Source organism: Crocodylus siamensis, chromosome 2 (genome assembly GCF_052110815.1).
Source record: "Crocodylus siamensis isolate JL-2025a chromosome 2, ASM5211081v1, whole genome shotgun sequence".
In the NCBI taxonomy this organism is placed as follows: domain Eukaryota; kingdom Metazoa; phylum Chordata; order Crocodylia; family Crocodylidae; genus Crocodylus; species Crocodylus siamensis.
In genome coordinates this window covers 64711901-64728221 of record NC_143396.1, presented here as the reverse complement: position 1 = coordinate 64728221, position 16321 = coordinate 64711901, and positions in this window count along the sequence as shown.

Below are 16321 nucleotides of genomic sequence, written 5' to 3'. Positions count from 1 at the left end.
TTGATGGTTACCATCACTACAACCTGTTGTTTGACCTGAATTCAATCCTGCTGATACAAATTAGGCATGCCTAGAGCATACCTAATACATTTAGTTTTTCTAGGGACTTTGACAGCTGGACACAGGCATGGTCAGGTGCCTATAGAACTTTGCAGTCCTTATGCCAGGTGCACTAAGCCTAAATTCAGACTATTAATGCTGGTTCAATTACATTCAAACTCTAAAACTGGCCAGATTTTCTCTGGTTTTCAGGAAATGCCATGCATACCCATTAAAGTTCATGCTGTTTCCACATCAGTCTAAACACTTCTTCCCAGCACCTGTAATTCTATTCAGGCTTAGAATCAGTGACATGGGAAATGCTAGTCTGGTATTTGGTTTGGGCGAGTATTAGATACTTCAAAAGAGGATTTGAGAAACTTCAAAATGGACAGATATAGACCTGACTAAATGAGCAGTATCTTAAAAAAAATCACAACTTAGCCACGTAGGCCAAGTTCTCTCAATGATTTATGAATTATGATAAATATTTCAGAAACCTTCATCGCACTTTTTTATTTGTAATGAAACCAATAGCAAGCCAGATTAGGTTTCTTTTATACTTATTTTTCATTTAAAATGACCATTCTTTATTCATTCAAAGGAGACAACTAGATTGCAATTTTAAATCACTGAATAAAAGTACTATGTTTTTAGTAACCATTCCAGTTCATATAACTAGCATTATCATGAGGCCAAATTAATTTTCTGTCATTCTCTGTCCTTGCTACAATCCTTGTTCTGAGAATAAGACATTAAACTTTTCATGTACCATATATTATGCACTTGCTGTACTGCATTAACCTTTTAAATATTCTGTATTTTAGTTGGCTGGCAATTTTATTTCTTTTTTAAGGTTTGCCAGGATGATAGAAGGAAAAGGTAAGAATAGACAGCCAATCAAATTACAGAAAATTCACAAGGTCAAAGTAATACACCTTTGTCTTTCAAAAAATACATTAGAACTTAAAGCTTTATATCTCATGAAAATATTTTGACAAAGACAGGAAAAGATCTAATGTTAGCAATAGAGTGATACAAAATATTATATGATTTAATTTATAAAAGATTATTTGATTCCAGATATGAGACTCCTGGACTTTAGTGTATTTTGGGCTTACACTAGAAGTCTAGTCTCTTTTATGGAATATTTTCATTCTAATTTGATAATAGAACTGGGCACAAACTGCAAAAGCAATTCTGTGAAATTTCCTGACATTCTTCTTGATTTGTGTTTGGTTTCTGTAAATATTTGAAAAAAACCCAGATGATTTTTGTACCATAAATGATGACAAACATGAGTGCTTAAGTTCAAGATCATTTTTTAAAAAAAGTATAGATTTTAAAATTTGCTTTCTAAAAATAATCTTAGCAGCAACTTGCTTATAAACATTCTCTTCAAATTAGGGAACAGTACCTTATATATCACATGACTGAGTGCTACTAAGAAACATTATTTACATTTAAGATTTCAAATTTTAAATAGTAAGCAGTAAAAGAGAAAAAAAAATTGTGGATTTTTGTGGATAATCGATCATTTTGACTAATATGTATATTTAAGAAAATTAAAATATAGAACGCAAAAGGAACAAGCAAAGTAAAAAAAAATCCTTTAATAACATTTGGTCAGCTGTAATTGAAGCCATTGAAATAACTGAAGTATCAGGATTTTGTTTTTCTTCTTAGTATCCAGTTCATACTATGAAAGAAAAGAAACAATGTAGGTCCCTGTGCATTTCTGGATACCTATGTGGTATAATAATACAAATACCTTTTCTTTTAGAAAAAATATTTTTCATAAACATACCTAAGAACAAAATCCTAGGTGTTATAAACAGATTTTAATATTTATTTTCTGGGTCATAACATTGAGCTTGTTCATATGTGTATTTGAGATGACCATGCTGGTAAGAAAGTCAGCAATGGGCACATCTACACGGGACACTAACTACGTGGTAATCTTATAATATGCAATTAATAATGTGACAATAGTGTGTCGCATCACAAACAGTGCTAATATGCTACTTACTGTTCAGTAGCATTAGGCTACTGTGCAATAGTGTCACTAAAAAGGTGCACACCAATCCTACCGCACAGTAACTCCAGTTACTGTACATTAATTTAGTACTTGATGGTACAAGAACTAATTTTAATGTGCAGGAGACACTGCACATTAATGAATGTGTAGACTTGCCCAGTCACTAATAAGTTGGTCAAAGCACAATTAGAATTAAACTGGCGAAAAAATGCCAGTTATTTTTTTGTGAAATTTATAAAGAAAAACATATGACTGAAAAACACTCAGTTAAAAATAATAAATATAAGGGAAAAGTATGGTTTCCAAAATCTAGAAGGCAACATTGTAACTGAGAACCTGACTTGCAAATTGAATTTTTTACCAAAAAAAACCCATTACCAAAACACAGATTTTAAACCTAATATAATTTCCAGTGTTTCAAATAAAAATATTAACATTTGACTAAAATATACATATTCTAGAAGAAATATTTCCTTTGTTAAGGGTGGAAAAGGTTGTAAAAGACATTTAATTATAAAATAAATAAATTTTGTCCCCCTCTTTTTAATATCCTGGTGAGCATATTTTCTTTTCAGAAAAAAACAAAGCACAAATTAGTAAAACATCCAAGCATCCATGTAACTTGATATTATTGCCCACCATGATAGCATCTCAGTCTTTTCTATGTAGAATCAACAGTGAAGTCCCTAGAGGATTTCATAAGACCTCTCTCACTTCTCCCTTTATGGGACATTAATCCTGTTTTAGACATGGTATTTAATTAGTAGTATCTCCCTAAGAGAATCCCGGGATTAAGTTCAGAAGAGAAGTTGGACACTGAGGTTGAATTAAATAGGCAAAGGTAACTATCAAGACTTACAGAATATCTTGCTTGGCCCTATTCTTGGAATTTTAGAAAAGTACAGCAAGATTGCTGTTAGCAAAGTGCTTGATAAATTACCTAAATAAAATGAAATTTAACACTGAATGATGATTTTTGTACACATAATAAATCCATAGAGCTTATGTTTTACAATTTCAAATATTTTCCCTTATACATTGACACAATTAATAAAGTCAAACACTTCTAATGTACATTGATATTCATTACCAGACCTGGGAGAATATGATAAGAACTTTACAACTCTTAAGGAAAGCTTTCAGATTTTTGTTTCGAATTGTGGCTGTCCAATAGCAATGTTATCTGAGGATCTTACAGTCACTGTAAGAACATTATGGATTCTGAAAGTCAGACAGTACTGCTATTTTATTAAAATCACCTCTAAGACAGCTGTTGTTTTTGAAGAGGGAACTTACAACTTTATTGTTAGATTTGCAAAATATCTGTAGGTCTTACAGGCTATCTTCAGTTGTTTGGTTACCTTAAAAATAATAAAAATTGAACATTTAAACAGGTGAACTGGGTTCTGGGTTTCCCATGGAAACAGTGAACAAGTCATGTTATGGTGATCAGGCAGCATGCTTAAAGGAAAATTCACTTTACAAACCTCTCCTTGTGCTGAAACTTCATTAATATCCACTACTGCTCTGTCATGGTTCAATCACTTAAGACCATTTAGTATCACATTTTAATTATTATATACACCTGTGCCTTTCATAAGATATTTTGTGAAGGGTGAAAAGACCTGGGGCAATGAAACAAGTCAGGTTAAAAAAAAAAAGATCAAGCAAGCTTTATTTTATGATGAAGTTAATTACAGAGCATCTAATTACGGCTTTGATTAATACGTTAGAATCCATCTAAATGAGAACAATGAAATTTTCAATGTCATTCAAAAAGTCTTTTAATAAAGTCCTATTCATTTTAATCTAACATTTTTTTACACATAGGAATGTCTTGTGGATTTCATACACTGCCAGCCTATCTACAGGATCTGTCTGTCTACTAGCTTAATAATAAACAACCTGTCATTGGTGCTGTGTACAATCTGGACTAGAAAAATATATTCCAGAAATGTAAGAGGAACAGAAGCAATTCTCTGTGCCAGAATAAAGTGGAGTTAAAATTTAGGCTCTCTGTAGCACATGTTGAATATACACAGACAAATCACAGAGTGCGGTTTTATTGTCCTTTGTGTCTGAATGGTAGTTTTCTAGCAGCTTAAGCTGTATTTTTGGCACTTAATCACAGTTTATGATTCTGCTGCCTTCCATTACCCATGCACTGTGTGTGTATAAGGATACATGCATATACTGAGTGTGCTCAGTAAGCTACATGGCTAAATAAACAGACAAGTTACAAAACTTGTCTGCTTATAAGATGGACAAAAGATGCAAAAGTGGACAATATTCTGCACAAGTAGGTGGTCAGCAATGACAGACCCTTCCTTATTTCAGCCCTAATATCTCCATGCTTAGGCTCCCCTCTCCCAGAGGGTGATTAAGCCTGCATTTTATATCAGAGTGCTCTAAGCATCACACCACAAGTCATAATTATGTGTTATGAAGACCATTCTCTAGCCCTCTTTTTAAAGCTGACACCCTAGGTAGCCAAGAAAAGGAGATAAATGGAAACAGATGGAAGAGCACAAGCTAGCAGTTTTGCATCTTTGAGAGATGGATTTTGCTCTGGAAGGGAGAATAATGGAGCAGAAATTTCCCCATTGTATTACCTCAATTTTATCCAACTAATAGACTTCAGTAGCTTAGTTTCATGGAGAAAGTTAGAGACGCGGGAGTAGCGGCCTAGTAGTTTGAGCATTTTAGTGGGACAGTGAAGGTTTAGTGGGACACCCTCTGCTTGAGTGAGATTAGAACTCAGGTCTCTAGCTCTCTCCGAATGCCCTGACCTTAGCTATGTGGCTGAAACAGGGGTGCTCAACCTCTGATACTTTAACCAGATCCTGCCCATGAAGCTGTGTCATCCAGCCCACCAGGCTCCTGAAGGGTCCAGAAATTTGGCATTTACAGAACAATGGCAGCAGTGATTGCTGCCTATTTTCTGTCAGATTTCTAGACTTATGGGGATCCCTGTGAGCCAATAATGTGGCCCTGTGCACCAGACTTACCAGTGCATAACCAGATCTGGATGCACAGGATCTGGCTAGCACATGGCCAGAGTAGCCTGGTACAGGATTGGGATGGCACATGGCCAGACTGGGCCAGGGGGAATAGGCCCAAAGACTAAACCTATGTGCCAAACTGACACCGGAACCAGCTGGCAGACTGACCCCAGGTCACACATTGATCCTGTAGGGTCAAAAGGTTGGACACTATTGAGCTAAAACATGGGAGAGTTTGCCCAGTGCATAGCTTATCAAACATGCACAGTATATGTGTGTATGTTTGGCAGAGCAGAGCGGCACAATCTATACATGCAACAGTTTTAGGCTGCAGTAAACCAATTAAAGCCTCAGTACAATAGTTCTGTCAGGGACAGTACTATATTACACAATGGTAATTTTATGTGATTATATACATGTAGATGCTGACTGCAGGTGTAAATTATACCTATTCAGTCTAGCTAACAGCAGGCTAGACTCCTGCCTGTCATTTAGCCACCATCATGCCCAAACCAGCCCCTACATTGCCCAATGCCACTACCTGGCACCCAAAGCTGAGTGACCTGGCATAAACTGTTCTACCTTGGCTCATATTTCTGCTGTTTTGGGCACACATGTATTTGCTGGGCTCAGGAGTGGTTTACTCCAGCTCAAACTGCTCCAGAGTTTATTGCTTCAAATTAATTGCACATGTAGACATACCAAGTGGTTTTTTTTCTGCCTCAAATTTGCTAAATCTGATGTGGGATCAAGAGACAAAATCTAAATCAACAGAGGCCATTTTCAACTGGTTAATAAAAGTCATAAATAGTTACCTTTTAGATGAGCTCTTTATAACTGAATTCTAAAAGTAAAGGGAAAAAATTCTTGCAGTCCCCATTTCTGTTTGAATTTGGCAATAGCACTTTTTGTAATTTCCCCAGTTGTGGAACCTGTCTCTACCAGTTTACATTTTGGCTCACACAATTATAGCCAAGTTTTACAAGGGAAAATTAGCTTCCCTAAGGTAAAAGTTCTCTTGTTACAACAGAAGTGAGATCCAGCCACTGTGAATTCCTGGCAGAGATGCATACTTTCCTGTGTTTTCTCCATTTAGTGGAAGCTATCTCAAATTATTTTATATTTGGATCAGAAAATATATGTAACTCAGTTTAAAGAGGAAATTAATTTCATTTCAGTTAGATAGTTTTTGTTATATTAAAGTTCTGGTTCTAATTCTGGTTCAAATGAAAAACTGTGTTCTAGTGAAGAACTAATTTCTGAGATGGTTTTATGACCTATCTGGTTCAAGTGTTTCCAGTGGGTTCTCTCCAAATTGTAACCGAAAAAAAAAAAAGTTTTATCATACATTTTTCAAGGTTCAGGCCCTAGTAAACCCTGTCAACCATAAGCACTTCAGGAACTTTACACTAATGTTCACAAATATTTTTCAAGACTAATTTGGAAATGTTCACACCATTCCAATCTAGATAATATCCTATACCTCAAAAATTCATTGACTTATTTTAAACTGTTTACAATAATTGACTCTTTCTTCTTACTTGTTAAATATCTTTCATAAAAATGCTTTCAATTTTAATTAAATTTAGTTTATAAAGTTTTTTTTAGGTTATTCGGGACAATGGTATTTAAAGTACTTGAAATACGAATATTCTTCTATGTATATCCTTCCTTTTTCCACTCTGTATTATTCTTTATTTTCTGACTTTTCTCTAAAATGCCATTTGTAATTTTGACAACCTTTTAAGTTAGCTTTTAAACTGCCTTTTAAGGGTCTCTCAGTCCTCCAGGCTATGACGCATTTACCAATTTAAAGCTATATTTTTATATTAATTTATTTAAACCAATTACATTTTGCTTATGTCTCTCTTACATTATTTGTATTAATTAAATAAAATCTACAAGATAAACTTATGTGATTATTTTTCAGTCAATTTGAAGGGTCATTCCTAAAATTTTAAATATCTGAAAAATGTCTGAATACTAATTTAAGTTAAGCCACTGCTATCTCTGTGTGTCATCAGAAGTCTTTTTCTCTGGGGAGGGGGGGAGGATTCCCTGTGTAGGTCATTTGTCCTCAGTTTTCTTCTTTAATTTCTTAGGTTTTTAAAAATTCTTTTTTACTGTTGTTTTTTCCCTTTGCTTCTTTTTATCTTTTTTAATTTTTATGTTTGTTAGTTTCCAGTTTCCATTTTTCAATAATTTCTAGCCATGTTCCCATCCCTTTCTTCTGAAACTTTTCACCTTTACTTCTTTCCTGTTTTCTTGCTAGCAAGCCATCAATCGAACAAGCACGGGAACAGCTGTTCTCACAGCATTTGGGGCAGCAAGAGCACACTTGAATAATGACCAACCCTAGAACACCACATGGTAGTATCTACAGGTCAGACAATTATTTTTGGACATATCAGCACTGAAGAAAAGGGAGTGGGTTGTGAATGATGGTGGCAGACAGTGAATGCAGAGGATCATACTCTTCCATCATCCCTAGTTCTGACAAACAGTACTATACATTACTATATTTGTATTAGGAGGAAGTACAAATACTAAATTTCCTTTCAGATGGAAGATACTAAAATTCTATTTTCATTGTTTTTAAATGTAGCACTGCTGCTTGTGATGCTACATTGAAACACAATGTGACTGAAGAATACAATGTTTCAAAATTATGTAAGGGTACCTATCATAAATTTCTTTATTTTCTTATTTAAGACGGACTGGATATTTGAGACAGTTAAAAAATTCTCTGTTATTTTATTATAGGATAATGTAACTCTTGCAATGCTGATGCACAGTGTTCAATAAAATTTTAGTGAACCTTTTATTTAAAAAGGACAATGAAAGTGTCTTGCCATTACCATCCATAACAATTTCCAACTCATATTAAGGGTAATGATTTTTGGAATATGTTGTAACCTAATGGCACTTAAAAAAAGTGTATTAATTAGATTTGGTATTAGTGTAGGATTAATTTACCTTGACTATTAAGTGAATCTGAAAAAAAAAAGGATTGAGGCATTTACAGGAGTTAAATCTCTGAAGAAAATGACTGGGAAATTCTAATGCTGTTAGGATTCTGTATGTATTGAGTTCTTGACTGTGAGGCTGGAATTCCAAAAAATGTTTATACAACATGTTTTTAGTATTTTATAGGTACTGCCAAGATACTGATAAAAACAGCAGAGGCCAAAAAATTGACTTATATTGAATGAAATAAAAAAGAATATAAAGTATGTTCACATTTCTTAAAATGCTTGAATTTTGTTGGTGTTCCAGTGAGGCTTAGGGAAGTTCTCAAATTGTATGTTGTTATTCTTAAATTGGTAGCTACAGTCCTCCAAAATAACCTTCTGTACTTCAGCTCCCCCTGCAAAACCTTTCATTAGGTTTAAGTTCTATTCCCAATTACTTTTGCTTTTCCAGAATGCCAAGCTAACACCTATCTATGTGCCACAATGACTACACCGGAGTAGACATGACCATCCATCAAGGCCTAGTAAAAATTCTTCTTCACTGATGTGTCAGGCAAACAAACAGCAACAACAAGAGTAACCATATGCCACCTCCAAAATACATGTCAATATTTGCAGGCTTGAGTTGGTTTTTCTTCTCACCCTTATTCTGTACCTTACTCTGTCATCTTTCATTTTTATTTAGACTGTAAGAAAGGACAGCCTCTGCCTGGAAGGTTGCACAGCATCTAGCACCATAAGACCTCAATACTATTTGGGGTTTCTGGGTGCTACTGTGATCTTGTAAGTAGATATTCACAGTGCTAGACTCATTTGCTTGTGCATTTAGATGTTATGCACTCTTACCCTACTGCTTTGAACCAGGCTATACTGTGTAACTCAGAACACCCAAATCTGAATTCAATCAAAGCCAGCTCATGACAAGTAGTCCAGAATAATTGTTATTTGAAAAGGTATAGCTAATTCTTTCAGCCCCTGCAGGGAGGGGAATTATGCTGATCACTGATGAGTGGACAGGGTTCAGGGGGTGGTGAGGGAGAAGAAAAGGAGGGAAGAGGGAAAAGCCTTACCCGTCTTGGCTCTCCACCCCTGTGTAGCAGCTGCCACTGCTAAAACTACTGCTGTAGCAGCATGGGCTGACATTAAGGCTGCGTCCAAACAAGCATGGACATTTCTTTCCCCAGGGACAAGAGCAGTGGCACACCTTGTGCCCCTGCTACTTGTCCCCAGGAAGCACCTGTGCCATGTGCCCTCTAATGTACAGCAGGTTACCCTGGATGAGATAGGGGAGGCTAGGGCCAGCACTGGGCTGGCCCCAGCAGCCTTACCTGGGATCCTGGGGAGGCTGCCGGGGGCCTCCTGGGGCTGCAGCAACAATGACCCTGCTGTTCAGAGCCTGGATGGCAGCCGGAGCTTGTCTGTTCAGCTAGGCTCCAGTTTTGGCCAGTGTTCACTGCCCCTGCATGTACTGCTCTGGCTTTTTTTTTTTTGCAGAAGTTTTTTTGACCATGGAATCTCCCAGGGTCAACCCCCCCTTTTGCAGCAAGGAGAACAGCTGAATGTGCAGTATGTCGTGCCACATATGTTTGTGGCACCACATCCTGCACAGCTGCACTTGACTGGCTGCAGCCTGAGGGACAGACAGTGGTTTGGAGTCCCCAGAGGCCATTCTTGGTGTACTGTTTGTCTCCACATCACTTAGGGCAGGACTGTGCCTCCCATTGCAAAGCCTTCCTGGAGGAGGAGGCATAATTCCACTTCGCTCTGCCTGAGATACACTACTGGGTATGAAGCTGTGACTGTCTGGTTCCTATTGCTGAGCTTCACAGGACTGTGCTTGCTGAGGAAAAGACATCTGGGTGAAAGGGGTTATAATGGCACCTTCTTTAAGGTGGTACCCAAGGCTCATACTCTGCTTACCCTCTTGTCCCCTCCCCAGTTATATGTAATTCTTAAAGCAAAGTGTTCCAGAAACTGGCCAGTAATACCAAAGGGTTCCATGCTTTTCAAATTAAATTAAAGCTAAACTTGTGTGTGTGTGTGTGTGTGTGTGTGTGTGTGTGTGTGTGTGTCGGTGTGTTTTGTTTTTTGGAGTGTTTTTGGTCCAGAGACTCTTTTACTAAGATGGTTCATTTGCAGCTGGCAGTTTAATTCTATTTGCTCATTAAAGGAAAAAAGGTTTTGGTTATGGGATATGTCCAGTTGCATATCAATTTGCTTATTCTCAGTTAAAAAGCACATCAGGGTCAGGAGCTTATACTGGGAGAAGAATCACATGTCATAAAGCAAAGAGAATCAATGCCCAGCATCATTAAGGTATATTGAGTGTAGAGGCACTCCTTTCTTGTCAAGAATTGGAAATGCTGATCAGTATACTTACAATGTGATTTGCCTTGGAATTACAATTAGAACTTTTACAAACTCTGACGTGTCCGGTAAAATAAGGACATTGTCAGGCCAGATTCTCAAGACCATGCTTGTGTAGGGGCATATTTAAGACTTTATGTAACCAACTGTTTGTACAATGTATCAATTATTTTGATGCATTTAGGATAGCAATCTTTGTAATTCAAGGATTCCATTGTTATGGAAATCTGGCCCTGAACCTTCTCCAAGACTATGCTATAGAGCTCTAACTAAAAATACTTGGACTGGATACAGTGCCATGTCTCCTAAGAAGCCACGTAGTTCAGGTGGTAAAGAAAGTAAATTTGATTTGTTTATGTTTCCAAGGCCAATGATGGACACGCCCCATTCATCCCAGAATAACTCCAACAGTTAATATACAAGTTTCCTGCAGCTGCTCTGCAGCCAAGACTTTGGTCATTCCTCCATCCCATCTTTTCACACCTCACTGAAGGACTTAACATATGATCTTATACTTCTCAGTGTAGTACTTCTTAGGGAAAAAAGCTGTCTCGCTTTGCCATTACTCAACTATCTCAGCCCTCCTGAGGACCAAACAGGCCAAGATGCAAACTATGGTATTGAGACTGAATATTGTATTGTAAGGTCACCCTTGAGAAGGGTCAGGAGTTTTAGTATTCAGACAGAAAAAAATTCACATATTTTCCAGTAGCAGAATTTTCTGAAAATATAATAGTTGCAATAATTGACGATTCTATGAAATTCTATATCGTTTTTTTCTAAGGAACATAACTTTTTTTTTTCCTAATGCCAAAAAACAGCCAGAGGTAATGATTTAAAAAGGTGTTTACTGCTTCTTGCAAAATGTGTTGCTAAATTCAGAGCAGAACATAGTATGTATATTCCTTTTTCCTTTCCTCTCTAAAACTACTCAATCTTTGTTCACTGCTGTACATTGTTAATGATTGGATTTTAATGCCAATACTCTACATGTGAATAAAATCACATCTAGGGAAGGGCCTTTGCAGTACCAGTAGCACCCAAGAAAGGGCTCAAGGAGTAGGAGTGTAAGTGCCAGAAACACACAATCCCTTTCTTAGGGAGTAATCTATGTCCATGTGTGCCTGATAGCTACTCTCTCATTTCCCTTTGAAAATTGCCACTTTCTTACCCTTTCCCAACAGAGCTGTTTTTTTCCCCTGAAAGATGTTTCAATTAGGCTGTTGCACACACATGAAAAGAGGAAAGACTAACCTTCTTTTTCTGCCTTCATTCACATGGCATGGCCCAGGATTACAAAAAAAGCTCATATCTCAATTACAAGATGGGGGTAAAAATACATGCACTTTACTAGCTATAGTTGCAAAAATTATCAGCCAAGTATTTTATTTGCTGAACATGGCTGATTAAGGAGGACTAAATTATTGGAGCATTTGTACCAATTCCAGTGAATGCAGCCAAAACAAATTGAAAACAACTGAAAAAGTCCAAACATTTCACTAATTTGTTTTTCATTTTAAAATGCTGTTCCATTCTAAAATGTGAACCAAATTATTAGAAACAAAAAAAGGAAAGGAAAGGAAAGAGAAACAAAATAATTTATTTGGTCTCATGTGAAATAGTTCAAAAAAAGAATTAGGAGGGAGAGTGATCACCCATATTTAGTCCCAACAGCTGGGTGGCTGGTGCACCCATCTAAGAAGCAGAGCATCCAGGTTCTAGGGGCTCCTCAACCAAAGAGAATTTGAACCTAGTCTCCTAGTACAATGTTCTAAGTATCAGGCCACAGATTAGGTATTATCTAATACACTTTCCTACACTCATTTAGAAGCTAGATATTGCATCTTGCATTTAATTATCATTGGATGGAGAGCAGTGCAGAAATTTCTGCTTTTTTGGATGCACATCTCTAGACTTGACCCAAGTGCCTTCTCTGTTTTACAGCAGCTGCATTTCACTGAACCGCAAAGGATATATACAAGTGTGACATTTAAATTGTTCTGACCAAGCTTGGAATGATCTAAATGCCTGGGTGTACAAGCAGTGGCAGAACTTACACTTTCCTAAAAATGGTATACTTGATCTAAAGTTAATTCTCTTCAGATGAGAATGAACTTTAGATCAGCATGAGTTAACTTAACCTAAAACGGGTTAACCCAACCTAACAAATGCTTGCATGCATTTCTAGCACAGCCCTAGGACTCAGAAAGCCCAGCCACTCTTTACAGCTCTGGGCCTGTGCTATTTCTACACCCCAAACCTGACCAAGCTATTTTTAGCTCCTTGACTAGCCCTCCCTCCACACCAGGCAACCCCTGACCTCCCCCTAAAGAGTCACTGGAACCCCTCCTCCACACATTGTTTCATTTCTCCTTAGATATTTCCTTCTTTCAGTTGCCCAGGAAGCCAGCTTCATTGGAGGGTATTGGATAATGCCTGAATATATATATATAATGCCTGGTATAGTAGAAGGTCACCATGCTGAGAAGTTGGAGAGATACAGATTCAAACTCTCTTCAGTCATCAGGGCCTAAAACAAGGTCTTCTGCTTCTTGGATGAATGCACTAAGTACCCAGCTGTTGGGGCTAAAGATAGGCAGACCCTCTCTTCCCTCTAATGGCTGTTAGTCATTGGCCTTTGTCTACTATAATTTTGTGACTTATTCATATGTATAATAAATCACTAGATCATTAATTAAGAAAATGTTACAATTTGAATCTAGAGAAGAAAAAAGAACAAAAGATGTATTTTACAAAATAATCTTAAAGTGTCCCCAGGGGACAGATAAAATAATGAAAACTCTCTTTTATATCATTAACACCTAACTACTACTAACTTCTCTTAAGATGATCATTGTGAAAAAAAATAACTATTCATATTTCATTGTTTTCAGGTTCTGAGATTACATCCAACTGAGAAGAAGTGAGACGGTTCATCTCTTTCAATATTTACTGTCTGAATGCTGTTGTTTTTGTTGTTGTTATTAATATTCTGGTAGGTCTCTGACTCTTACACCAAGATCCCATTTGGGTAGGCACTAGGGCTGTGCAAAATGTTGATGGGTGTTTCATTTTGAAGCTGTTTCAATGCATTTTGAGCTTGAAACAGTGAAATCAAAAGGCTTTGAAACAGCTTCAAAATGAAATGAGGGCACTCAAAATGTTTTGAAAGTTTCAAAATGTTTAGAGTTTCAAAACTAGGCATGGTTGCAGCTAAACAGAAACTAAGGAGAGGGAGGGGGAAAAAGGGCTCTGACATTGACATGTGTAGCTGGCCAGTGACTATGATCCTTCCCTGAGGTCCCTTCCAATCCCAGTGCTCTGGGGTTGGGATGGAAAAACAGCATACAAAGTCACACGTCATGAGTTTTGCTTGTCTGCAGCTTGAGGTACAGTTTCCCAGAAACCTCTGCACCTATCTCCTTAGAACATGGTAGACTTCATGGCCTCACCAGGGTCTACCATGCCTGCTGTTTTCAGCCCCCTGTGCCTTCACACTTACTAGTGACATGAGTTTTTGTTCTGAACAGTTTGAGGTGCAGTTTCCCAGAAATCCCTACACCTATCTCCTTGAAACTTGACAGGATTCATGCCCTCAGAAAAAGCTACCATCCCTGCTGTTTTTATTCAAATCAGGAAAGAAATAACAAAGTTATAGTCATTTTCATGATTCCCCATTATAGCCTATGGGTGAAATGTCAAAACAGTGTTGAAACAGTGAAACAGTTTTGACAAAACGAAACAGAACAGTGCTTCAAAACAACAAAATGAAACACTGTCTCTGGAAATAGTGAAATGGAAGTCAGAATGAAATGGTGCTGTTTTGCACAGCCCTAGTAGGCACCATAAAAATATACAGCAGAAGGATAGCCTGTGCTTCAAAGCATTTGCAATGTAAGTACAAAGAAAGAAAAAATGGATACAGATGGAGGGATGGGCAAATGCAAAGTAAAAGAAATGTGCCAGAAGACATAAGTATTGTTCAGCATGGTAGATAGTTTTCTCAGTACATAAGAGTCATGGGAAGAAGTATTAAGATGCTTGTGAATTCAACAAATGGGCAAAGTAGGATGGCATCATTAGCCAACTGAATGTAGGAGTTGATATCTCTATAGTGTATGAGAGCTGACAGGTAATGTGGGAGCAACCTATGAAGAAACTTGACAGTGGAGGTGTTCTGTTTGATTAGATGGTAAAAAAGGCAGCCAGCAAAATGTTGCAACAGGCTAGGAGAATGAACTTTGCAGGTAGAAGTCTTTCAGTTCATATTCTGAAGTTTCTGCCCAAATAGAGGGCACTGTACTTTTTTTTTAAGGAGCACAAATCCTGTAGAATTTAATGGGGTTCCTTCTGGTTAGTTTCCACTCCTAAAACAACAAAAAAAGAACATCGTTTTCTCATACATCTATCCATGATTAAACATAAAATCTATATTTGCTTATTTGTTCCCAATACGGTACATGAAATTTAACAGTTTACTACAAGCAAATAGAATTTTAAATTGCCTCATTTCCATAAATATTGCTTATTTTAGCAGTTAAAGTACAGTTAAAGCTATCTTTGATTTTGTTGAACAATGTTAGTATGATAAGTGTCAATTTTTAACATTCTTAATGCTATATTTAGAGTCAAGAATTCTCTGTCTGCCAGATTATCTCATTTAAACTATTATATATTGCTAAATGTCAAAAAATAGTCATTGCTACTGCTAAAGTGAATCACGAATTTTCTTTATAGAAATATCATAATGTATATGTTGGTATACCTTCTTTGAACAAATAACTGATTGCATTGTCAATGACAACTGGTACAGAGTGAAACAGTTATTTAAATGGATATGCCTTTGCTACACAAAGGCCAGTAATTTTACCATAAAAGCTGCCTTGAAGTTGTGGGCACTCAAAATGTTTTGAAAGTTTCAAAATGTTTAGAGTTTCAGTTTAGAGGGCAGTACAGACTGTCTATTATTTTTTTAATGTGAATTCATTCTTCAAGAAGAAGTAGTTTGATTGACGTGCCTACACATTAAATTCCCTTACTTGTCTGTAGACTAGGTATATCAACAGTTGTGGTGATGCAAACTTCCCTTCAACTGTCTGTTTCACAAATTTGCCTCATTCTTGACCTGGAGGGAGAATCTTTTTGAGGACAGTACTCTCTATTCAAGGCCTTTTTCTCTCTAAATAACTGCCAGCAAGGGTGCCAATTAATGCCAGTTATCATGGTGGTTTGTGATGTAGCCATCTGTGCATTAGGAACTGGACTAAGACAAACAAATTTGCATAGAATCCAAAATGCAATCAGATGGTCAATTTCTGTCTGTTGCAATAGGTTTATTATTTGATGAACATGAAATATAAAGAGTATTTTTTCCAGTTGTTGATCTAACCTATTACTCTCTGACCAGTAACAGTAGAATATGTTGCATTCAGCATGCCAGGTCACCAATTGTTGGCATATAGCTTAACACTATTAACTCTTCCAAGCATCAAGACATCATTTTAGTGAAGCAATCTGTAATTTTGTTGGGCTTTATCCCAGAAAGCCCTAAGCACTGCCTGCTATACCATGACCACCTACATGGTTTCCCTGGGAATAGAAACTCACCCTCACAGGATATTGCCCTCAAAGATTGAACATTATGACTGACATGTTTGGCCAGGAGGCTCTCCTGGATGAAATGCTGGTTATGTTTGCTATTCCAGAAAAATAAAGATGCATTCAAAATCTGGAAGAATCTTGATGTCTGCATGGTTGAATTATGCTGTAAGAGTGAAGTGCAATAGATATATGCTATTCCCAGTGGGAGCTAATATTAGCCTTATTTTAAAGTCAGAAATATTTTTGCAAGTCTATAATACCTATGAAGTATTATGGAGTGCTACAGAGTACAATACTTTATA